The sequence below is a fragment of the Prionailurus bengalensis genome, chromosome B2 (assembly GCF_016509475.1).
Source record: "Prionailurus bengalensis isolate Pbe53 chromosome B2, Fcat_Pben_1.1_paternal_pri, whole genome shotgun sequence".
Lineage (NCBI taxonomy): Eukaryota > Metazoa > Chordata > Mammalia > Carnivora > Felidae > Prionailurus > Prionailurus bengalensis.
In genome coordinates this window covers 82,358,885-82,383,691 of record NC_057349.1, presented here as the reverse complement: position 1 = coordinate 82,383,691, position 24,807 = coordinate 82,358,885, and positions in this window count along the sequence as shown.

Genomic DNA, 24,807 nt, shown 5'->3' with positions numbered 1-24,807 from the left:
AACATGTGTCCTTCAAAGTTTACATGTTGAAGTTCTAACTCTTAGTACTTCATAATGTGACTGCATTTGAAGACAGTGCCTGCAAATTGATGGTTTAGTTCAAATAAGGCCATTAGGGTGGGTTCTAACCCAATATGACCAGTGTCCTTATAATAATAGGAGATTAGGACATGCAAAGAGAGGTCCCAGACACATGCATGCAGAGAGAGACAATCATGCAAGGACACTGGAAAAGATGACCATCTACAAGCCAAGGAGAGGCCTCAGAATAAAACTAACTTTGTAGACTCCCTGATCTTGGACTGGCAGCTTCCACAAATGTAAGAAACAAACTTCTGGTGTTTAAGCTACCTAGTCTGTGGTGTTTGTTATGGCAAACTCAACACACTAATACAGAATATTATCTAAAACGTCAAGATACTTGTCCTAAATTTTGTCTATGGATTGGATAGAGAAAACGTTAATAGTGCAGACAGTATCTAAAACTATAGTAGTGCTTGATAAATGCATTCCATATGGAAATCATCCCATTTAAGTCTCATGGAATTATACATATCATATATAATATATATAATTTTAAATTATTTTCATAATAATAATAAGTTCTTAAAAATTAACTTGATCTCAAAAAATTTTAGGGGCGCCTGGGTGGCGCAGTTGGTTAAGCGTCCGACTTCAGCCAGGTCACGATCTCAGGGTCGGTGAGTTCGAGCCCCGCGTCAGGCTCTGGGCTGATGGCTCAGAGCCTGGAGCCTGTTTCCGATTCTGTGTCTCCCTCTCTCTCTGCCCCTCCCCCGTTCATGCTCTGTTTCTCTCTGTCCCAAAAATAAATAAACGTTAGAAAAAAAAAATTTTAATGGCAACTCATTAAATACTAACTTGCCCAGTTTACTTTAGTGATTCTTCTCTTAAGCTGAGAATGTGTAGCAAAAAATGAAAACAATAAAGAAATTTTTAAAAATTGCAGATTTTCTTAATTGTCCTACCTGCTTATCCCGATAGACTTATTATAAGCTGGAGAGCAAGTGGATGGAAGGAAAAAAAGACTTTAGGTTTTGCTGAGTTGATAACTTTATATAAACCGGCATACCAGTATAAATACCAAAGGCATAAGCAACAAAAGCAAAATTGGACAAGTAGGACTATATCAAACTGAACAGCTTCTGCACAGCGCAAGAAATAACCAATAGAGTATAAAGGCAACCAGCACAAGGGCGCCTAGGTTGCTCAGTTGGTTAAGTGTCCAACTCTTGATTTCAGCTCAGATTATGATCTCACAGTTTTGTGAGTTTAAGCTCCAAGTGGGACTCCATGCTGACATTGCAGAGCCTGGTTGGGATTCTCTCTCTCAATCTCTCGATTTCTGCCCCTCCTCCACTCACACAGTCTGTGTCTCTCTCTCTCAAAATAAATAAATTAAAACAAATTTTTTTTTAAATGGCAACCAGCACAATAGGAGAAAATATTTGTAAATCATAATCTGCTAAGGGTTTCATTTCTAAAACATAAGGAACGCCGACAATCCAATAACCTGATTAAAAAACTGGGCCAAGAGTGGCGCCTGGGTGGCTCAGTCGGTTAAGTGTCCAACTTCAGCTCAGGTCATGATCTCATGGTCCATGAGTTCCAGCTCCATGTTGGGCTATGTACTGACAGCTCAGAGCCTGGAGCCTGCTTCTGATTCTGTTTCTCCCTCTCTCTCTGCCCCTCCCCTGCTCACTGTCTGTCTCTCAAAAATGAATAAATGTAAAAAAAAATTAATATAAAAATTAAAAAAAAAAAACCTGGGCAAAGGACTCAAGTAGACATTTCTCCAAAGAAGATGTACAAATGGCTGATAGGTATATAAAAAGATTCTCAGTCTCACTAATTATCAGGGAAATACAAATCAAAACCACATGAGATATCTTTAGGATGGCTTTAATTAAAAAAAAAAAAGATGAAAAAGTGTTGTGGGGATGTGAAGAATTTAGAACAATTTCAGGTCATTTTTATATGGTGTCATGCTTAAAGTAAGATATATGTGTGAATGTATTGCTTATAGGTATCTAGTCATTCCAGCACTATTGATGGAAAAGGTTACCTTTCTTCTGTTGAACTGTTTTTGCGCTTTTGTTAAAAATCACTTGGTCACTGAGTGGCTCAGTCGGTTAAGTGTTTGACTTTGGATTAGGTTGTGATCGTATGGTTCATGGGTTCGAGCCCCGCGCTGGGCTCTTGTGCTGAGCTTGGAGCCTGGACCCTGCTTCAGATTCTGTGTCTTCCTCTCTCTCTGCCCCTCCCCTGCCTGTGTGCACTTGCTAGCTCTCTCTCTCTCGCTCTCTCTCTCTCAAAAATAAATAAACATTTTAAAACGTTTTTTTTTTTTAATTCATCATATTTGTGTAGATGTATTACAGGGTATCTATTCTGTTCCTCTGATAGATTTGTCTAGCCCTCAGCCAATACTGCAATCTTGATTACTATGGCTAGAAAATAAGTACTGGTATCAGGAAGATTGATTTCTTTCACTTTATTCTTTTTTTCTTTTCAAAATTATTTTTAGCTGATGTAGCTTCTTTACCTTTCCGTATAAAGTTTAGAAAACTCTTGTCTATATCTACATGAAAAAAATCACATCTTTTTTTTTTTTAAGAATTGCATTAAAGCAGTGTATCAGCTTGCGTATAATTGATATCTTTACTATTTGAGTCTTCCAATTGATGAATATGGTATGCTTCTCCATTTGTTTAAATATTTTTTTTAATTTCTTCATCAACATTTTTTTACTTTTCAGCATACAACTCGTATATATATCGTTAGATTTATATGTATTACATTCTATTCAAGCAACTGTTTATGGCATTGCATTTTTATTCTGGTTATTCATATACTCATTGCTAGCATATTGAAATACATCTGATTTTTGTATGTTTATATTGCACCCTACATCCTTGCTGAATTCATTTATTCATTCTAGGAGAGATTTTTGTTTTGTTTTTCTTTTGTTTTGTGTATTACCTGAGATTTTCTTCAAAGATGATAATCAATCATGTCATCTCAAGGACAGACAGTTTTATTTCAATCTTTCAGGTTCATATGCCTTTTATTTGCTTTATTGCTTTATTTCACTGGCTGCAACTTCCAGCACTAAGTGAAATAAGAGTACTTACAGTGAACATCTGTACTTAGTTTCCACTATTAAGAGAATATGCTAGTCTTTTCATGTTAAAATATAGGGGTAAGTATAATTAGTGTCTAGTGTTGAAAACTCTCCCAATTTGGCAAAAGACATAAACACGCAGATTGAAGAAGCTGAGTGAATCCCAAACACTATAATCCCAAAGAAACTCAAACCAAAACACATCATAGTCTAACTTCTAACAGTAAAGATAAAAGAAAAAAAAATCTTGAAAAGAGTAGGAGAGAAATGATACCTTATCTACAGGGTCGGTGGGGTATATGGGGGTAGCATTGTTTAAACAGCAGTGGATTTCTCACCAGAAACCGTAGAGACCAAAAGGAGGTGGCACAATATTTTTCAACATTTTTCAATATTTTCAATATTCCCAATTTCAAATATCTTTCAAACGTGCTGAAAGAAAAGAACTGTCAATGTAGAATGTGATGAAAACTACTCTTCATGAATGAAGGGAAAACACGGCAATCTCAGATAAAGAAAAACTAGGAGAATTTGTAGCTAGTAAATTTACCCTGAAGTAAAGGCTTAAGGAAGTTCTCCGAACACAGCAGCATTTTCATCATCCAAATGAAAATCTCACACATATTAGCAGACACTTCTGTTACCCCCATTTCTAGTTCTAGGCAACCACTCACCTATTTTTTTTTTCTCTATGTATTTTCCTGTTCTGGACAGGTCGTATAAATGGAATCATACAATATGTGGTCTTTGTGATTGGCATCTTTCCCTTAGCAAAGTGATTTAAAGATTCATCCATGTTTTAGCATATATCACACTCCTTTTTTTATTGTTGCCACATCCTATTTAATTACATTAATATATCTTTTTTGATTATTCATTCATGAGTTGATAGGCATTTAGTTTGTTTCCACATTTTGGCCATTAGGAATAACACTGCATTATGAACATTCATGTATAAATCTTTGCCTGTGTATATTTCACTACTTTGATTTCTCGTAGGAATATATCTGGAAGTAGATTGCTGAGTTATATGGTAACTCTGTGTTTAAAAATTTGAGGAACTGCCAAGTTGTTTTCCAAAGCAGCTGCTTCATTTAACATTTGCATCAGCCATGTATGGGGCTTCCAATTTAGTCACATATTTGTCAATACCTATTATCATCTGCCTTTCTTTTTTTTTTTTTTCCTTTTTTTTTTGCTATAGTTACCTTAGTGGGTGTGCAGTGGTATCTCACTGCAGTTTTGATTTTCATTTCCCAAGTGACTAATGATGTTAATCCTCTTTTCATATGCTTATTGGCCATTTGTTTATCTTTTTTTTGAAAAATGTCTATTTGTATCCTTTAGCCATTTCTAAGTTGGGTATATGCATTTTTATTGTTGAGTTGTAGGTGTTCTGTATATATTCTGGATATAAGTGACTTATCAGAAATGTGGTTAGCAATTATTTTCTACCATTCTGTAGATTTTTTATATTGATCTAGCATATTGCAATCTTGTATATTTATCAGTTCTGATACTTATTTTGAGGACATCTTAGGATTTTCTATATACAACATAGTATTATCGGCAAATATAGTTTATGTCTGGGGTACCTGGGTGGCTCAGTCAGTTAAGCTTTTGCCTCTTGATTTCAGCTCAGGTCATGATCTCATGGTTCATGAGATCGAGCCTTGCATTGGGCTCCACGTGGACAGAATGGAGGCTAGTTGGGATTCTCTCTCTCCTCTCTCAGTCCCTCCCCCCCTACTTGTGCATGCTCTTTCTGTGTCTCTCAAAATAAAATAAAATAAAATAAAATAAAATAAACATTAAAAAAGAGATAGTTTTACTTCTTTTCCAATCTGTGTTTCATTACTTTTTTTTTTCTAATTGCCTTCGCTAAAACTCCCAGTGCTATATTGGATACAAGTGATGATTACAGACACATTTATTTATTTGTTTATTATATTTTTTCCCCGATTGTAGGGGAAAAACATTCACTCTTTTACCATGGAGTATGATATGAGTTGTAGGTTTTTCAGAGATTCTCTCTATCAGATTGACTAAGTTCCCTTATATTCCTCATTCTTTTAATCTTTTTATCATGAAAGGGTATCCAATTTTGTAAAATACTTTTTCTGTATTCATTGAAAAGATCATGTGGTTTTTGGCCTTTATTCTATTGATATGGTGTATTATATTGATCAGTTTTTGGATGTTAAATAAAACTTGCATTCCTGGAATAAATCCTACTTGGTCACGGTATATAATTCTTTTTTATATGTTGCTGGACTTAGTATGCTAGTATTGTGTCAAGAGTTTTTGTACATATAATCATAAGGGATATAGTTGTGTAGTTTTATTTTCATACCTTATCTTTATCTGGCTTCGATAAAAGATAATGCTGGCCTCATAGAATGAGTTGAGATGTATTCCCTCTATTTTTTTGGAAGAAATTGTGAAGGATTGGAATTAAGTGTTTTTTAAGTGTTTGTAGATTTCACCAGTGAAGTTTTCTCTATAGAAAGTTTTATAAATTACTAATTCAATCTTTATACTTGTTAGAGGTCTATTCAAAATTTCTCTTTCACATTTTTTCCTTTTTACTTCTGTTATTGTATTTTATGTGTCACCTATAGACACCAGCTAGCTGGATTTTTAAAATCTATTGTAATTTTTTGCCATTTAGTTTTTAATGGGCTTATTTAATCCATTAAAATTTTGTCAGTAATAATAATACCTAGAATTCTACCATATTTAAAGTGTTGCAATACATTTTTTCTTCTTTCTTGTTCACTATAGGGACGATAAACATTTCCTTATTTCTTTCTACACCCGCTCAATCATTCTAGATTGCATACATTTCCTCCATCAAACTCACCCAAATGTACGCCCCAGAAGTAGTCATTGCACTCCCCAGAAACAGTTTGTGGCTATCCTTCCTGAAATTTTCTCTGCATACAAAAGCATAATTTATTTTGTACAAATTGTGGTACAACCAGTTGTTTTCTTTAAAAATAAGTCCAGACATCTGTCCAAGTTAATACATGGAGATTTATCTTTTTGGAAGTTATGTAATTTGTTCTTACTGGAATTTTTATTATTAAAAAGGGAACATGTACTTTAAAAATAAACAGTATCAAAGGCATAAAATGAAAATAGAAGATTTTGGCAAAAAATCTCTAACTCTTACTATGATTTAGAAAGCCCTTTTTAATGTGATTCCCATTCATTCCAGTTTAAATGAATGACAACCCAACGTTATAGACTCAATGTTTCACTAAATCACCAATTTCCTAAATCCAGAATGCGTCACATTCTCTCTTAGCTCATTTGCACATTGTCCTCATTCCATTCCACCTGTAACTATTAACTAGCTTAATCCTACTCCTTTGATTCTCAATATAGATGTTGTTTTCTCTAGAGAGGACTTTGATTTTTCAGACACTCTCCAAGCCTGGATTACATGCCCCTTCTAAGTACACCTATAGCAACTTCACATTCATTACTGCACTTATAAAACATACTACAAATAATGATTTTGCTCTCAAGCTTAAACTACTAACTGCATGAGACACAATAAGTCTGTTCAACTCACTATGGTATCCCAAAGGTTCAGCACATATAGTAGGTACAGGACAAATATTGGTTGATTACATGAGAGAAGCAATTAATATTTCTTTCAATATTACATTTGGGGATTCAACATAGTATTTGCTCAATCCAATCAGCATAGTAATATGAGGAAACATAAACTATAAAAATAATTCTGCTGAGATTAATTGCAATTATTTGAATTTTTGACTTAAAGAAGTAGCCATTCTTTTTTATCTTTTTTTTTTAAGTTTATTTATTTTGAGAGAGAGAGAGCATGTGAACAGGAAAGGGGCAGAAAGAGAGGGAGAGAGGATCCGAAGCAGGCTCCATTCTGCAGTGTAGAGCCTGACACAGGGCTCGATTTCACGAACTATGAGATCATGACCTGAGCTGAGATCAAGAGTTGGATGCTTAACTGACTGAACCACCCAGGCACCCCAAGAAGTAGCCACTCTTGAACATATTTATTTCCCCTTTCTAACTTACCCATTGTGAAAGTTTAATTTATTTATGTTACAGGTCTGAATGGCTCATTTATGATGTTACAACTCTAATAATGTAATTATATTTAGTTAGCTTGTATATCACACTTATACTATTTCTTTATACAAAAGAAAGAAAGAGAGAGAGATAAAGAAAGAAAGAAGGAAAGAAAGAAGGAAAGAGAGAAAGAAAGAGAGAAAGAAAAGACAGAAAGAAAGAAAGAAAGAAAGAAAGAAAGAAAGAAAGAAAGAAAGAAAGAAGAAAGAAAGAAAGAAAGAAAGAAAGAAAGAAAGAAAGAGGAAGGAAGGAAGGAAGGAAGGAAGAAAAATTCTGCTTTAGGGAAAAGTTTTTGCTTTACCAATTTCTTCCCAGAAACTTCTTCTGGGAAGAAGAAATTTATTAGATGTTTTACTAAATCTTTTCACTCCATTTAGGATTTTAAATTGGGGTGAACTACTTGAAGCTATTGTAGGACAGTTGGTTTTTAGTTGACCAATTGCCATTGACACGCAAGTCAGTTCTTTCGTTCCCTTTGGGGATATAAGAAATTTGTTTTTGGCCTTTTGTCTTTTCATTAAAGACATTATCATATTACCACATCTACTCAGACATTGGAGATAACATTTTTAATTCCCCAAATTTCCTAAATCAAAACATTTAACGTAACCCCAAGTGCTCCCAATCCTAAACCAAAAATATACCTTAAATCCATTACCTTTCCTCCAGGACACAAATACAGTTCAGTTTCCTGTCATTTCTTGTTTAGACCCTTATAAAACTCAGATAACTGATTTCCATGTTTCTGTTTTTTCCCTTATCCAAATATGCTTCTGTCACTTAATTTCTAAAAAAAAAAAAAACCAAAAGAACAAATCTTGTCATAATGCACCCTTCCCGCAACACATAATTAAAAATCTGTGATAATTCCACTTAATCCCTTGCAAAAAGCCACTTGACAGTCCAATAGAAATATAATATGACACATAAATTCAAAACAAAGATTTTAAACCTTCTAGTAGTTACATTAAAAATGGTAAAACAAAATAGTTGTAACTTTAATGATATATTTTACTTAAACCAATATATCTGAAATGTTATTTGAACATATAGTCAATATTGAAAACTAAATAATGATTTTATTTATTTATTTATTTAATTTATTTTTTCAGCTGAAATCTCTGAAATCTGATGTATTTTAACTTAGAGCACATCTCATTTCCAATTAGTCACACAGCTGCCTAAATAAACACAAATGCTGGGCAGAACCTGTGATTTTGTTACTATTTTTGGATAGGTCAGCTGAGATCTAGGCTGGTTTCAATACTCACTGATTTTCCAAGGCAGACAATTCCCAGCAAGTTTGGTAGCCCTGGGATAGCCCAAACTATTAAAAGTGGCAATATATGAATAAAACTTTTTCTATGAGAATCTTGAAATGATCTGTATGTATAAGGGAAAAAAAGTGAACCATTTTTCCTAAACCAGGTTGAAACTTGGGAAAGAGGGTTAGTTGTGATCATTGCTAGATGGGGTGCATCTCTATATATTCTCCAGGACTTAAAAGCAACAATGTAAATCAGTAGCTCTTTCTCCTATTTAGCTATTTTTATGAAGGTTTAACTTTCTCCAAAATCATGTATATTGGAGTAGAACTTGAGGTCTTTTAAGAATAGGATAGTCCCCCAAACCACAACGTACACAATCATTTCTATGTTCAAGAGCTATGATGGGGGCGACTGGGTGGCTGCCAGTTGAGCATCCAACTTCGGCTCAGGTCATGATCTTGAGGTTCCTGGGTTTGAGTCCCCACCCCCACCACGTGTGGGGCTCTGTGCTTACAGCTCAGAACCTGGAGCCTGCTTCACATTCTGTGTCTCCGTCTCTCTCTGCCCCTCCCCAGCTTGTGCTCTGTCTCTGTCTCTCTCTCTCTGTCTCAAAATAAATAAAACATTTTAAAAATGTTATGAATTAGGGGCGCCTAGGGTGGTTCAGTCAGTTAGGCATCTGACTTGGGCTCGGGTCATGATCTCATGGTTGGAGGGTTCGAGCCCCGCGTCAGGCTCTGTGCTGACAGCTTGGAGCCTGGAGCCTGTTTTGGATTTTGTGCCTTCCTCTCTCTCTGCCCTTTCCCCACTCGTGCTCTGTCTCTCTCTCTCTCTCTAAAATAAATAAACATTAAAAAATTTTATAAAAATGTTATGAATTAGGTTACCACCAAAAACTGGATGTATAGGAAATAATCCTTAAGGGTGAGAGAGATTTCTTGAGTAGCACAGAACAAGAGTAGAGCTTCTTGTTTTCTTAATATATCAGGGAGACATCAAGAAACAGAGAGGGGAAAGCAGGTAACGCCAGTCAATGTAATGTTGTTACGTTAGTAGTGTCACCTTTGCTTCTTCTGGCAACATGGGCTAAGGATAGTTTGGTATATCTTTCATTTCAGACCATAAGTTTCTATGCTTCTGTGTGTCTGTGTTTTAATATTCTTTCTAACTAATACATACACAACATTCACTAAATCATTTAGGTTTCTCCAGTGGCTACTGCTGCTCTGCACAGGGAGTGGTAATGTCCCCATCCCGTTTCCCACTCTCTTACGTGAACCATCTTCCTCTGCAACAAGGAAATGGCAGTCGATTCCTCCAGGGTTCACATCTATGTCCACCTCCATCTAAGAGGGATTGACTTAGATACTAGTCCTACATTCAAAAATCCCAGATGGTTTTCATTAGACCAGAGTAGTGAGGTCAGTATAAACATTGCAGCTTTGGGGGTGATATGGCAACATTTCATAAATTGAAGAAAGATGCTTTCACAGAAGAAAGGGATGGAAATTAAACAATCAAAAAGACTTCAATTCCACAAGTGGAAAATTAGGATTTACCTCTGCACCTATAGGCAGTTTAGACTGATGCTGCACCAACTGGCCTGGAGTTGCCTGTTCAGATCATGGCTCTGCTGTTTTACCATCATTTTAACATGCCACAAACTCCTCTCCTCTTTTAGCATGTAGCACAGCAGGTACCCATTGTTTGTCAGACATTTAAGTATCATTCTAGTCTCCCTATCATTCATCTACTCAATCTATTGTCACCAATCTTCTAACTTTTTTTATTTAAAGATTCTGTTACTTTTTTTAATGTCTGTTTGTTTATTTATTTACTTAGAGAGAGAGAGAGAGAGAGAGAGAGAGAGAGAGAATGAGCAGGGGATGGGCAGAGAGAGAGAGAATCCCAAGCAGTCTCCATGCAGAGTGCCAACACAGGGACTGATCTCACAAACCATGAGATCACGACCTGAGCCAAAACCAAGAGTTGGACATTTAACCAAATGAGCCACCAAAGTTCTAAATTCTAACTCTTAAATATCCCTTGAAGCCATTTGCTTCTCTCTTAGCACCATTGTCCTTGTCTAAACCATCATCTCTCTCATGGACACTATAATACTTTCATTACTGGTTGTCCAACTTCCACTCTTGACTCCCTAGAACTCAGATCTTACACTGCACCTTGAGTGACATTTAAAAATGCACATGTAGTCATTTTACACCTCTTTGGTTCAATGGTTGCTTATTGTTTATACGGATTTAGATTTTAAGAATTAAAGATTAAGGGCGCCTGGGTGGCTCACTCGGTTGAGTGTCCAACTTCGGCTCAGGTCATGATGTCATGGTTCAGTTCATGAGTTAGAACCCCACATCAGGCTCTAATGCTGACAACTCAGAGCCTAGAGCCTGTTTCAGATTCTGTGTCTTCCTCTCTCTCTTTGCCCCTTCCCTGCCCATGCTCTGTCTCTCAAAAATAAATAAACATTAAGAAAATTAAAAAAAAAAAGAATTAAAGATTAGAGCACATATTCTTAACGAGTTTTTAAGGTGCATGATTTGGCACCTGCCTGCCAACCTAGCCTCCTTTATCTCCCTTATCTTTTTAAAAATATACGGTTAAGTCAAATAGAATACATTTCAGTTCTAGAAGTTTATAGTTTGTTTTAAGGTTTATTTATTTATTTTGAGACAGAGAGAGAGGTAGAATGGGGAAGGGGCAGAGAGAGAGAGAATCCCAAGCAGGCTCCGTGCCCAGCACAGAGCCTGACACACAGCTTAATCTCACAACCACGAGATCATGACCTGAGCCAAAATCAAGAGTCAGACACTTAACTGACTGAGCCACCCATGCACCCTTATAAGTATATATATAATTTTTTTTAATTAAAAAAATTTTTAATATTTATTTCTGAGAAGAGAGAGAGACAGAGTGTGAGCTGGGGAGGGCAGAGAGACAGAGGGGGACACAGAATCTGAAGCAGGTTCCAGGCTCTGAGCTGTCAGCATGGAGCCTGATGCAGGGCTCGAACTCATGGACCGTGAGATCATAACCTGAGCTGAAGTTGGATACCTAACCGACTGAGCCACCCAGGGGCCCCTAGAAGTTTTGTTTGTTTTTTTTTTTAATTTTTTTTTTAATGTTTTTATTTATTTTTGAGACAGAGAGAGACAGAGCATGAACAGGGGAGGGCCAGAGAGAGAGGGAGACACAGAATCCGTAGCAGGCTCCAGGCTCTGAGCCATCAGCCCAGAGCCTGACGCGGGGCTCAAACTCACAGACCGTGAGATCGTGACCTGAGCCGAAGTCGGATGCTTAACCGACTGAGCCACCCAGGCGCCCCAGAAGTTTATATTTTTTAATGCAGGTCTTTTACATGCTATTCCTTTGCTTTGGACACTCCCCAAAATTTTCACTCCTATTTATCCTTCTGGTTCAACTTATGCAGCCTTCCTTCAGGTAACCTTATTCAGCCACCAAGATAAGGTCTGTTCACATGTTAAATCTTTCTATGGCATGCTGCACTTCTTTTTAGTTGTTTAGAGCACTTGTAATTATTTGTTCACTATGAATTCCTTGAGGGCGTGGACCATGTCTTTCCATCTCTCAAAGCCTGGTACAAATGTCTGACCCATAGAAGGTGTTAATGAGCATTTGTGGCCTAAATGCATGAATGGATGAATGAATGATCACACTGTTGCAATTTGCTGTTTATAATCCTGTCACACGTCATAACTCCTTTAGCAGCAAGTCCCTGAAGGCTTTGTGTCCTGGTGCCTAGTGTAGTGTGTGTTTTCAGTAAGCCCCAAAAACACGTTAATGAAAATAGACAATACCTGCCATGCCAGATAATTTCAGTTCATCTTATTTAATTCATTGTTCCTCTTTCTGAGGAGTTCTCCTTGTACACATTGAATTTCTGGGTCACCACCTTTCATTTATCAATGTAAAATCAAACTAGCCTCCTCAGTCAAGTCCCTGAAGAGAACCTCTGAGTTTACCTACAAATTTACTGATAAACATGGAACCTCTGAGTTCTGCTCTATCTTTGTAGTGTATAACTTTTTTCATGACAGGGTTTTCAAAACCAGCAAGAAGCCGAGACCCCATATCTCCCTTTTTATCTTCTTTCACTCTGCTAATTGTTGAAAATAGCTACCTACTGCAGCCCTGAAACACTCAGTACTATTTCCAAACCTAGATCTGACAGTGCAATAGGCTCCGACATACCATGAGGATATTATCTTGACAAGGAGCTCAAGCCCTGTCCCTATATTTAATAGTTCTAAAAATTCCAAGTAGTACCCAGATCACTGTCTGTCTTTACAAAGATCAACCCTATAATCCTTTCTTAAATGGTCTCTCATTCCTTTATCAGAACCTGATACGTAATAGACCAGAGGTGTTAAGTCTTTGAGGATACAGTCAAAAACAAGACATGATCTACGTTGGATATATTATCAGTCCTTCTTATAGCAGAGTCATCATGAATCACCACACACTGTGGGCTGCTGTGGTTCCATTCTCATAATCCACAACCGCGAGCTAAAGAACAGATTCTGAGTCATGCTGTGTATGACCAAACAATGGACCAGACTCATTGTTGGGGGTGAGGAGCAGTTATGGTAAGGAAGAATGCTTATAACTGATGCTTCTGAAAGACACTCTAGAATAGAGAAAATATCCTGATAAGCTAATTTTTAAACTTCCACAAAGCGTTCATATTAACTTGACCACAGAAAGAGAAAATAATAGGGGCACCTGGGTGGCTCCGTCAGTTAATTGTCTGACTCTTGATTTCAGCTCAGGTCATGATCTTATGGTTTGTGAGATCGAGCCCCTTGTTAGGCTCTACAGCACAGAGTCTGCCTGGGATTCTCTCTCTCCCTCTCTGCCCATCTCTCACGTGTGCTCTCTCTCTCTCAAAATAGATAAATAAACATTAAAAAAAACCACATTATTAAAAAAGAAAGGGAAAGTAATAAAAGTTAAAAAAACAAATCATTCAAAGTATCATTTATAACAAAAAGTGGATAAAATGAAGAATTAAAGGAAGATTGACATATGTATGACAGAAATATTTTAAGAAGGAATAAATGCATTAAAGTTTCAGGATACATAATTGATATACTAAAATGTGTCATGTTTCCTTTCTTTTTTTAAATTACTTTAGAGAGAGAGGAAGCACGTGAGCTGGGGAGAGGGGCAGGGGGGAGGGAGAGAGAGAGAGAGAGAGAGAGAGAGAGAGAGAGATCTTAAGCAGGTTCCATGATCAGCATGTGATCACAATTTATGAGATCATAACCTGAGCCGATATCACAAGTTGGACACTCAATCAACTGAGCCACCCAGTCACCCAATCTGCTACATTTCTATACATTAATAACAAACTATCAAAAAGAGAAATCAAGACAACAATCCCATTTACAACTGCATCAAAAAGAATGAAATGCCCAAGAATATATTTAGCCAAGGAGGTGAAAGACCTGTGAAAAAGACGAAAGACTAGCATTGAAAAGACTATACACACGACTGACGTTCTAGAACACTACAGAATCGCAGGTGCACAAATTTAACAGAATTATGCTGTGTTCTCTGTTTGCAATACTTTGTTCCTGTCGCCCAAATGGTGCCTATTAAGTCCTTGGCTGAACTTCACTTTCTGGATTGCAGATGTTTTTCCTTCACAGCCTTGAAGGCCCTCTGTTCATCCCTCATCACTGTTTAGCTTCTTAAAATTCAGAAAGACATTTCTTATCTACCTGATCAGGTGCTTGAGGCTTTCTCTGAAATAACCTGTATTTATTTATTGTCTATATTTTTATGTACTTACTTACATATTTTGCTCAGCCAGTCACAATAACAGTGGTCCCGACAATCTCACAAAGTCTCCACAAGTCTTTAGCATGGCGTGTAAGTGTTCTAGAGCTGCCGTAACAAAGTGGTGGCTTAAAACAAACCAGGTGGCTTAACACGAAATAAATATATTCTCTCATAATTCTAGAGTCTAAACATCTGTAATTAAATTGTTGGCAGTATCATGCTCCCTGAAAAGTCTCTAGGGAAGAATCTTCCTTGCCTCCTCCAGCTTCTGGTGGTCCCAGGCTTTCCTTGGCTTGGGGTAGCATAACTCCAATCTCTGACTCTATCTTCATATGGCTACCATCTCCCTGTCATTGTTTACCCTAATCCATTATGATGTCACCTTATTTAATTAACTCTGCAAAGATCTCATTTCCAAACAAAGTCATATTCTGAGATTCTGGGTAGATATAAATTCTTTTTTTTTTTTTTGGAGGGGGAGGACCCAGTAAACGTGACATAAAATTCCCTTTACAAAAAAACAAAAACAAAAACAAAAACAAAAGCAAAACAAACAAACAAAACAAGGCGGGGGAGGGCGTCTGGGTGGCTGAGTCAATAAAGCTTCTGACTCTTGATTTTGACTTAGGTGATGATCTCATGGTGCATGAAGCCTGCTTATGTTTCGTTCTCTTCCTCTCTCTCTCTCTCTCTGCCCCTCTCCCCTGCTCTCAAAAAATAAATAAAAAATAAAAAAATAAAAATAATGTATTATAATTTTAGCTATATAATTAACATAGTTCTGTTGCTTTCTCAAGATTATAAAGACTTTGAGGTGTTAGTAAACAGCCTAAGGTTAACGTGATACCTCCTTTTCTCTTGATAATTTTTTTTTCTGTAGAAAACATGGAAATTTGAAGTGTATTGAACTTAGGCACTTTTCCCAAAAGTATCAGTGCTTTATAAATGCACGTGTTATCAATAATGATGATGATCTCTTCTTCTACTGAGAAGCATTTTATTTTTTTTAATTTATTTTTTATAATTTTTTAATGTTTATTTTTGAGAGAGAGAGAGAGAGAGCGAGTGGAGGAGGGTCAGAGAGAGAGGGAGACACAGAACCCAAAGCAGGCTCCAGGCTCTGAGTTTCAGCACAGAGCTAGAAGTGGGGCTTGAACTCATGAACTGCATGGTCGTTACCTGAGCCAAACTCAGACATTTAGCCAACTGAGCCACTCAGGCAGCCCTGAGAAGCACTTTATAGGTAATGACATTCCATTATTCTCTCCCCTTGCCTAAGCTTGATTTTAATCAAATTACAAGTAAATTTTAACCAGCTAAAGAAAAGATCCTTAAAAACAATAAGAGCAGCATAGTAGGGGGTAAAATATTCATTTTGAGTAAGTGATTAACTGCAGAACACCAAGAAGATAAAAGTGGATTTAATGTCATTCTAGTGGGAGCCCAGGAAGGGTAAGTGACAATGAGTCAGGGTTGATATGCTCTGATGGAACTGGGCACTGTTGCCTATGGAGGTGGGTGACTGTTCTTTATGAATCAGGGACAGGCAGTGCAAAGGAAGTTTTCTGGGGAAGGGGACACCTCAACCGAGACCTGAGAGTTGAGCGTATGATTTCTGTATAAAGAAGCACAGGGTGGTAATGGGAGTTGGCAAAACAGGAAGAGTCACAAGTCAAAACGGAGATGTTGCAAAGGTCTGATGATTCCCATCACTCTCTAACACGTATTTGATTGTTCTGTGGCATTTCAAATGAGCAATAATATTCTATAATTTTCTATGGTGTTTTATAACATCTCAAGTACTGTGATATATACTCTCCCAATGTTCTCTTACACTGGTTTTTGTGGTAGGTAACCGTGATAGCTATTGTTATCCTCATCTTACAATGGGTCAAGAATTTTGGACCCACAGATGTAAAGTAAGCTACTCTGGAGGGAGCAGTGAAGAACCATTTTCTTTTTTTTTTTTCTAGTTTTGTTTGTTTTTGTTTTGTTTTTGTTTTCTTTGTGGTCTTCATTATGGTAAAAACATAACAAATATAAAAAGGAAAGAAGATTTAAAAATTAAAACCATCTCTCACAAAATTGCTAAACTAGCTTAGGATGATTACTCAAGTGATGCTCACTGTCACCTTAGTGCTTCAGCATTGGTAGGAAAGGACTTAAAAAGCAACTCTGGGGGCGCCTGGGTGGCGCAGTCGGTTAAGCGTCCAACTTCAGCCAAGTCACGATCTCGCGGTCCGGGAGTTGGAGCCCTGCGTCAGGCTCTGGGCTGATGGCTTGGAGCCTGGAGCCTGTTTCCGATTCTGTGTCTCCCTCTCTCTCTGCCCCTCCCCCGTTCATGCTCTGTCTCTCTCTGTCCCAAAATAAATAAAAAACGTTGAAAAAAATTTTTTTAAAAATAGAAAAGCAACTCTGTAAGGTGATGACTGACATCAACAGGTTATAGAGGAGAAAGATTAGACCCAGAGAACATCCAATCAACAAGTAAGCCTTGAGCAGTCACTATGCAAATGGCTGTATTTTATTCTTTGCTTAAAACTGTGCCTGATGCAGTATGAACACGTAAATATTTGTCAAATGAATACCTGAGGAGGACTGCATAGGTCATGCACAGATTCAGACACCAATTTAGAAGTCTCTGAAACACCTACAGAAAGTGTCAAGGGAAATGGAGCCAGAATGGGGGAGCAAATCCCTGGTGCAGTCAGCTTTTATTTTGAATCCAATATTTTTTATTATTTCCTCCCCCAGAAAAAAAGTCCTTTTGAAGCCAAGAAAGTTCAGCTTCCAAGACCCCTACAGCAATGTAGAAGAGGCCCTCAAACATTCTCTTTTCTTTATCTTTGGCAGGCCTTCAGTATTGTGATAATGTTTCATTTTTCAGAGAATCATAATAACTCTGATCATTTTTATTTCTTCTTCCAAGTTGTGCCCCAGTGTTATGTTGTGGAGACAACATCTAAGCACACCCTTTATTATCCCTATCATTGCCTTATGTTGAACATTATATCATAGTTCTCCATATGAGGAGGATGACTTTTCCCTCAAAATACTGTATCAGAATGTTTACAATGTCCAGTGCAGTACAACCTTCTGTGACATCTGGGCAGATCAAGGCCTTGCCTTACTTTGAATTGAAACTAAACTTGAAGGGTGCCTGGATAGCTCAGTTGGGTAAGCGTCCACCTCTTGGTTTCAGCTCAGGTCATCATCTTATGGTTCTTACCTTCCAGCGCTGCGTTGGGTTCCGTGCTGACAGAGAGAGCCCGCTTGGGATTTTGTCTCTCGCTCTCTCTGCCTCTTTCTCTTTCATAAACAAACAAACAAACATACATACATACATTGGGGAAAAAAACTAAACTTGATTCAAAGCGAGAGCATGTAGCATAAGTTCTACGCTATCAAGCAGTAATTGGATGGCCTCCACCAGGCAATTTTTATCAATCTCAATGATCCTGCTAATACCACTTCAAGTGCCTTCTTTGATACCTTACATGACCAATTGTTAACTCCTAAATCAAAAAGCACATTGTTTCAGTTACCACTGAAGAGTTTGATAGACATTGATAATAATACTTTGAGAATTTTCTCTTCAGTGAGTGGTGGTGACTGCTATTTTAAAAATTATATGCAGATTAGATATGTACAATTTGGTTGGAAAAATGTGCTAAACACTGGCATTCAATCTCCTAACAAACTCCGTCAGAGTATATATGAGATCTCCCACCGGTGGCCATTTTTGCAGGTCAACCTGAGTCTCCCTTGGGATGCTCTTTCAATTATCCCTGTCTCTCTTCGAGGTTTTCTAGAGCGAATAAAGAGCTCATCCAAAACCAACAGCATACTTCTCCTAATAGATTGATTTTTGGTGCCTAAGCAGGATATTGACTTTGTCTGCTGGAGTGGTCCACTAGCTGGTCCAATGCACTTAACCCCATCAGATCTTACAACTATCCAAGCCTGTTGCAAATGAAGACCAAATCTATCTTACCTAATGCTGTTTTTCCTGTGCTTGCAGTGTCTGACATGTAGAAGGTACTTCAAAAATAATAGTTGAATAAATAGATTAATTATCAAATTTAATAATTAAGTACTCAAAAAAGAGTGGAGTGTTTTACTGTCTGTCTCCTTAGTTTCAGGGCAAAGTTACACAGTGGAAATCTCACTCCTGCCTCAGTGAATTGATTGTGTCCCTTCTCTTTGAATAGGGCAATTTGCCCATCTGGATGGAGCCTTTTCTTATTTGTAGTATTTCCCAGTGCTCTTCCTTCCATCTTAGAACATTTTGTAGGGGGAGGAGCCAAGATGGCAGAACACCATCAAGTTTTTTGTGTGTCTCGTGTCCATGAAATACAGCTAGGCCAACACTAAACCATCTACATACCTAGAAAACTGATTGGAGGATTAACACAACAATCTGCACAACCTGAACCACAGAATTCAGCAGGTACATGTCGTGGAGAGGTGAATTTGGGGAGTGAGAAGGCGCAGGAAGGGAGGAGTTTTTGCAAGCAGAGAGAAGATGGACATGGGGTGGGGGGGGAGAGAATATGGGAAAAGCACCCCTCCCCAAAAGCAGCTGGAGAGAAAGTGGAAAATTGGAAACTGCCTCAGGGACTAAACTAAAAAGGGAGAAAGGAGAGAAGAGAGGGTTTAAATTCCATTAAGACAGTAAACAAGGCAAGAACAAAGGCTGCAACGCCACAGCTCCATACCTGGCTGTGCTCTGGTGGGAAGGGCGAATCCCCAGGAACAGAGTGGGGTCTGGGACATTCTCGAGCCACACGGGAAAAGCGGTTCCACTGCTGGAATGACATTTGGTAGAGACTGTTGGAGCCACCTGGTCCCAGCAGACCCCAGAAAATGGCCACATTCACTGGTGCTGGAACAAGGTCCTTAAGGGTGAAGCCTGGTGCCAGATGTGTGTTGTGATTTTCCATAATCCCTGAAATGCTGCTGCTACACTATCTCGCGAACTTTTTCTGGCGGGCTGGAACCTGGCCGCAGTCTCGGGGCACTGGCAGCAGCAGGGTCCAGCAAGCGTTCCTGGGTGCAGCCGACATTCGGCCAGTGCTCTTTCGGCCATTGCTCAGTGAGACCCTCCTGCAGAGGGGCCGATCGGGTCAAAGCCTCAGTCCTTCAGAGGTAAGGGGCGGGGGAAAACGGCCGCATCTGAGACAGAACTCGGGAGAGAGGTACAGCCTGGGGCCTGGACACGGAGAGTGAAAAAGCGGGGAGTAGATGAAAGCTGAAGACAAAGGACAGGTGCGCGATTGCTAATCCGGGAGAACAGACTGGTAGCTGGGTGGTGACATTTTTACCCCTCCTGTGCATGCGCATACACACCTAAGAGCACCACGACACTCCACCCCAGTAGGCTAGCAGCGCCATCTAGTGGAGAGTGGAGCCGTTACACTGGGCTCCACCCAACTGGGCCAACTTCACTCTTCAAGAAGACATGTCACCGCTGGCTTAGTTTATGGACTATAAAGTGCTACATAGACTGACTTCTAGGGGAAAAGGAAGTAATTTCAGTCCTACTTCAATCTGTTAGCAGGTCCATCTATTCAATTTTCTTTCTTTTTTTTTTCTCTTTTATACTTCTTTTCTTTTTCTTGAAAACGGAAAGAGAAAAAATTCATTTTTATTTTCAATTTTTATTAAAAATATATTACTTAATATTATTACTATATTTTTTACTATTGTGTATTTTTTCAAATTCTATTTTACTTCCGTCATTTTATTTTAGTCTACTAAAGTGTATTCACTTTTTCAAATTTTCAAACAATTTCCTTTTTTTATTCCTTTCTTTTTTCCTCTTTTTTGTTTCTTTTCTTTTTCTTGAAAGCAGAAAGAAAAAACTTCATTTTTACTTTCAATTTCTATTAAAATTTTTTTCTTTAATTTTTTTACTATATTTTTTGCTTTTATGTAAATTTTTTCAAATTCTATTTTACTTCCATCATTTTATTTTGGTCTACAACAGTGTATTCACTTTTTCAAACTTTCAAATGATTTCCCTTTTTTCTTTTTACCTTTTTTCTCTTTTTCATTTCTTTTTGTTTTTCTTGGATACAGAAAAAAATTCATATTTTTTAAATTTTTATTAAAAATATTTTTCTTTAACTTTCTCTACTGCATTCTTTACTTCTGTGTATATTTTTTTCAAATTCTATTTTACTCCCATCATCTCATTTTAGTCTACTTCAGTGTATTCATTTTTTCAAATTCTCAAATGATTTCCTCTTTTTTTTCCCCCCATCATTTTTTTTTCTCTAATCTGTCAAACCACTTTCAATACCCAAACCAAAACACCCGTAGGATCTAGCATCAATTACTCGATTATTGTGTTGTGTGTCTTTAATTTTTTAATTTTAATTTTTTTAATTTTAATTTTTCTACCTCATTAATTCCTTTCCTCCCTTCAAAATGACAAAACAAAGGAAATCACCCCAAAAGAAAGAGCATGAAGAAACGACAGCCAGGGACTTAACCAACACAGATACAATCAAGATGTCAGAACCAGAATTTAGAATCATAATAAGAATACTAGCTGGAGTCAAAAATAGATTAGAATCCCTTTCTAGAGATAAAAGAAGTAAAAAATAGCCAGAATGAAGTTAAAAATGCTGTAACTGAGCTCCAATCACAGATAGATACAGAGGCAGAAAGGATGGATGAGGCAGAACAGAGAATCAGCAATACAGAGGACAAACTTATAGAGAATAGTGAAGCAGGAAAAAAAAGGGAGATTAAGGCAAAAGACTATGATTTAAGAATTAGAGAAATCAGTGACTCATTAAAAAGGAACAATATCAGAATCATAGGGGTCCCAGAAGAGGAAGAGAGAGAAATAGGGGTAGAAGGGTTATGTGAGCAAATTCTATCAGGAAACTTTCCTAACATAGGGAAAGACACAGACATCAAAAGCCAGGAAGCACAGAGGACCCCTATTAGATTCAACAAAAACCGACCACCAACAAGGCATATCATAGTCAAATTCACAAAATACTCAGGCAAAGAGAGAATCATGAAAGCCACAAGCAGAAAAAAGTCCCTAACTTACAAGGGAAGACAGATCAAGTTTGCAGAAGACCTATCCACAGAAACTTGGCAGGCCAGAAAAGAGTGGTGGGATATATTCAGTGTGCTGAATCAGAAAAATATGCAGCCAAGAATTCTTTATCCAGCAAAGCTGCCATTCAAAATAGAAGGAGAGATAAAAAAGTTTCCCAGACAAACAAAAATTAAAGAAGTTTGTGACCACTAAACCAGCCCTGCAAGAAATTTTAAGGGGGACTCTCCAAGGGGAGAAAAGATGAAAAAAAATCATCAAAAGCAACAAAGGTTAGAAAGGACCAGAGAACACCACCAGAAACTCCAACTCTACAAGCATCATAATGGCAATAAATTCATATCTTTCAGTATTCACTCTAAACGTCAATGGACTCAATGGTCCAATCAAAAGCATAGGGCAACAGAATGGATAAGAAAACAAGATCCATCTATATGCTGTTTACAAGAGACCCACTTTAGACCTAAAGACACCTTCAGATTGAAAATAAGGGGATGGAGAACCATCATGCTAATGGTCAACAAAGGAAGTCAGAATAGCCAGCCTTATATCAGACAATCTAGACTTTAAAATAAAGACTATACCAAGAGATGCACAAGGGCATTGTACCATAATCAAGGGGTCTATCCACCAAGAAGACCTAACATTTGCAAACATTTATGCACCAAATGTGGAAGAAGCCAAATATATACATCAATTAATCACAAACACAAAGAAACTCATCAATAGTAATAACATAATAGTAGGAGACTTCAACCCCACTCACAACAATGGACAGATCATCTAATCAGAAAATCAACAAGGAAACAATAGCTTTGAATGACACACTGGACTGATGGACTTAACAGATATATTCAGAACATTTCATCCTAAAGCAGCAGAATATACATTCTTCTCCAGTGCACATGGGACGTTCTCCAGAATACACCATATACTGGGACACAAATCAGCCCTAAGTAAATACAAAAAGATCAAGATCATACTGTGCATATTTTCAGACCACAACGCTATGAAACTCGAAATCAGCCACAAGAAAAAATTTGGAAAGGTGTCAAATACTTGGAGACTGAAGGATGTCCTACTAAAGAATGAATGGGCTAACCAAGCAGTTAAAGAGGAAATTAAAAAGTATATGGAAGTCAATGAAAATGATAACACCACAACCCAAAACCTCTGGGACGCAGCAAAAGCAGTCATAAGATGAAAGTATATAGCAATGCAGGCCTTCCTAAAGAAGAAGAAAGATCTCAGGTACACAATCTAACCTTATGCCTTAAGGAGCTGGAAAAGGACAGCAAATAAAATCCAAAACCAGCAGAAGACAGGAAATAATAAAGATCAGAGTAGAAATTAATGCTATTGAAACCAAAAAAACAGTAGAACAGATCAATGATACCAGAAGCTGGTTCCTTGAAAGAATTAACAAAGTTGATAAACCACTAGCCAGTTTGATCAAAAAGAAAAAGGAAAGGACCCAAAGAAATAAAATCCACAATGAAAGAGCAGAGATCACAACCAACACAGCAGAAATAAAACCAATAAAAAAAGAATATTATAAGCAATTGTATGCCAATAAAATGGGCAATCTGGAAGAAATGGACAATTTCATAGAAACATACACACTACCAAAACTGAAACAGGAAGAAATAGAAAATTTGAACAGACCCATAACCAGTAAAGAAATGGAATTAGTAATCAAAAATCTCCAAAAAACAAGAGTCCAGGGCCAGATGGTTTTCCAGGGGAATTCTACCAAACATTAAGGAAAAGATAACACCTATTCTCTTGAAGCTGTTCTAAAACGTAGAAATGGAAGGAAAATTTCCAAACTCTTTCTTGAATCCAGCATTGCCTTGATTCCAAAACCAGACAGAGACCCCACTAAAAAGGAGAACTATAGACCAATTACCCTGATGAACATGGATGCAAAAATCTCAACAAGATATTAGCTGACCAGCTCCAACAATACATTAAAAAAAGTATTCACCACGACCAAGTGGGATTTATACCTGGGATGCAGGACTGGTTCAATATCCACAAAACAATTAACATGATCATCACATCAATAAAAGAAAGGACAAGAACCATATGATACTCTTGATAGATGCAGAGAAAGTATTTGACAAAATACAGCATTCTTTCTTAATAAAAACCCCCAAGAAAATAAGGATAGAAAGAGCATACCTCGAGATCATAAAACCATATGTTAACAACCCAACGCTAATATCATCCTTAATGGGGAAAAACTGAGAGCTTTCCCCCTAAAGTCAGGAACAAGACACTGTTATTCAACATAGTATTGGAAGTCTTAGCCTCTGTAATCAGACAACACAAAGAAATAAAAGGCATCTAAATCAGCCAGGAGGAAGTCAGACTCTCACTCTTTGCCAATGCCATGATACTTTGTATGGAAAACCCAAAAGATTCCACCAAAAAACTGCTAGAACTGATCCATGAATTCAGCAAAGTTGCAGGATATAAAATCAACACACAGAAATTGGTTGCATTCCTATACACCAACAATGAAGCAACAGAAAGAGAAATCAAGGAATCAATCCCATTTACAGTTGCACCAAAAACCATAAAATACCTAGGAATAAATCCAACCAAAGAGGTGAAAAATCTATATGATGAAAACTAGAGAAAGCTTATGAGAGAAATTGAAGACACAAAAAGACAGAAAAAGATTCCATTCTCCTGGATAGGAAAAACAAATATTGTTAAAATGTCAATACTACCCAAAGCAATCTACATATTTAATGCAATCCCTATCAAAATAACACCAGCATTCCTCACAGAACTAGAACAAATAATCCTAAAATTTGTATGGAAACAGAAAAGACCCCAAATAACCAAAGCGATTTTGAAAAAGAAAACCAAAGCAGGAGGCATCACAATCTCCGACTTCAAGCTATACTGCAAAGCTGTAATCATCAAGACAGTATGGTACTGGCACAAGAACAGACACTGAGATCAATGGAACAGAATAGAGAACCCAGAAATGGACCCACAAACGTTGGCCAACTAATCTTTGACAAAGCAGGAAAGAATATCCAATGGAATAAAGACAGTCTCTTCAGCAAGTGGTGCTGGGAAAACTGGACAGCGACATGCAGAAGAATGAATCTGGACCACTTACACCATACACAAAAATAAACTCAAAATGGAAGAAATACTTAAATGTAAGACAGGAAGCTATCAAAATCCTCGAGGAGAAAGCAGGCAAAAACCTCTTTGATCTTGCCCGCAGCAACTTCTCATTCAACACGTCTCCAGAGGCAAGGGAAACAAAAGCAAAAATGAACTACTGGGACCTCATCAAAATAAAAAGCTTCTGCACAGCAAAGGAAACAATCAGCAAAACTAAAAGGCAACCG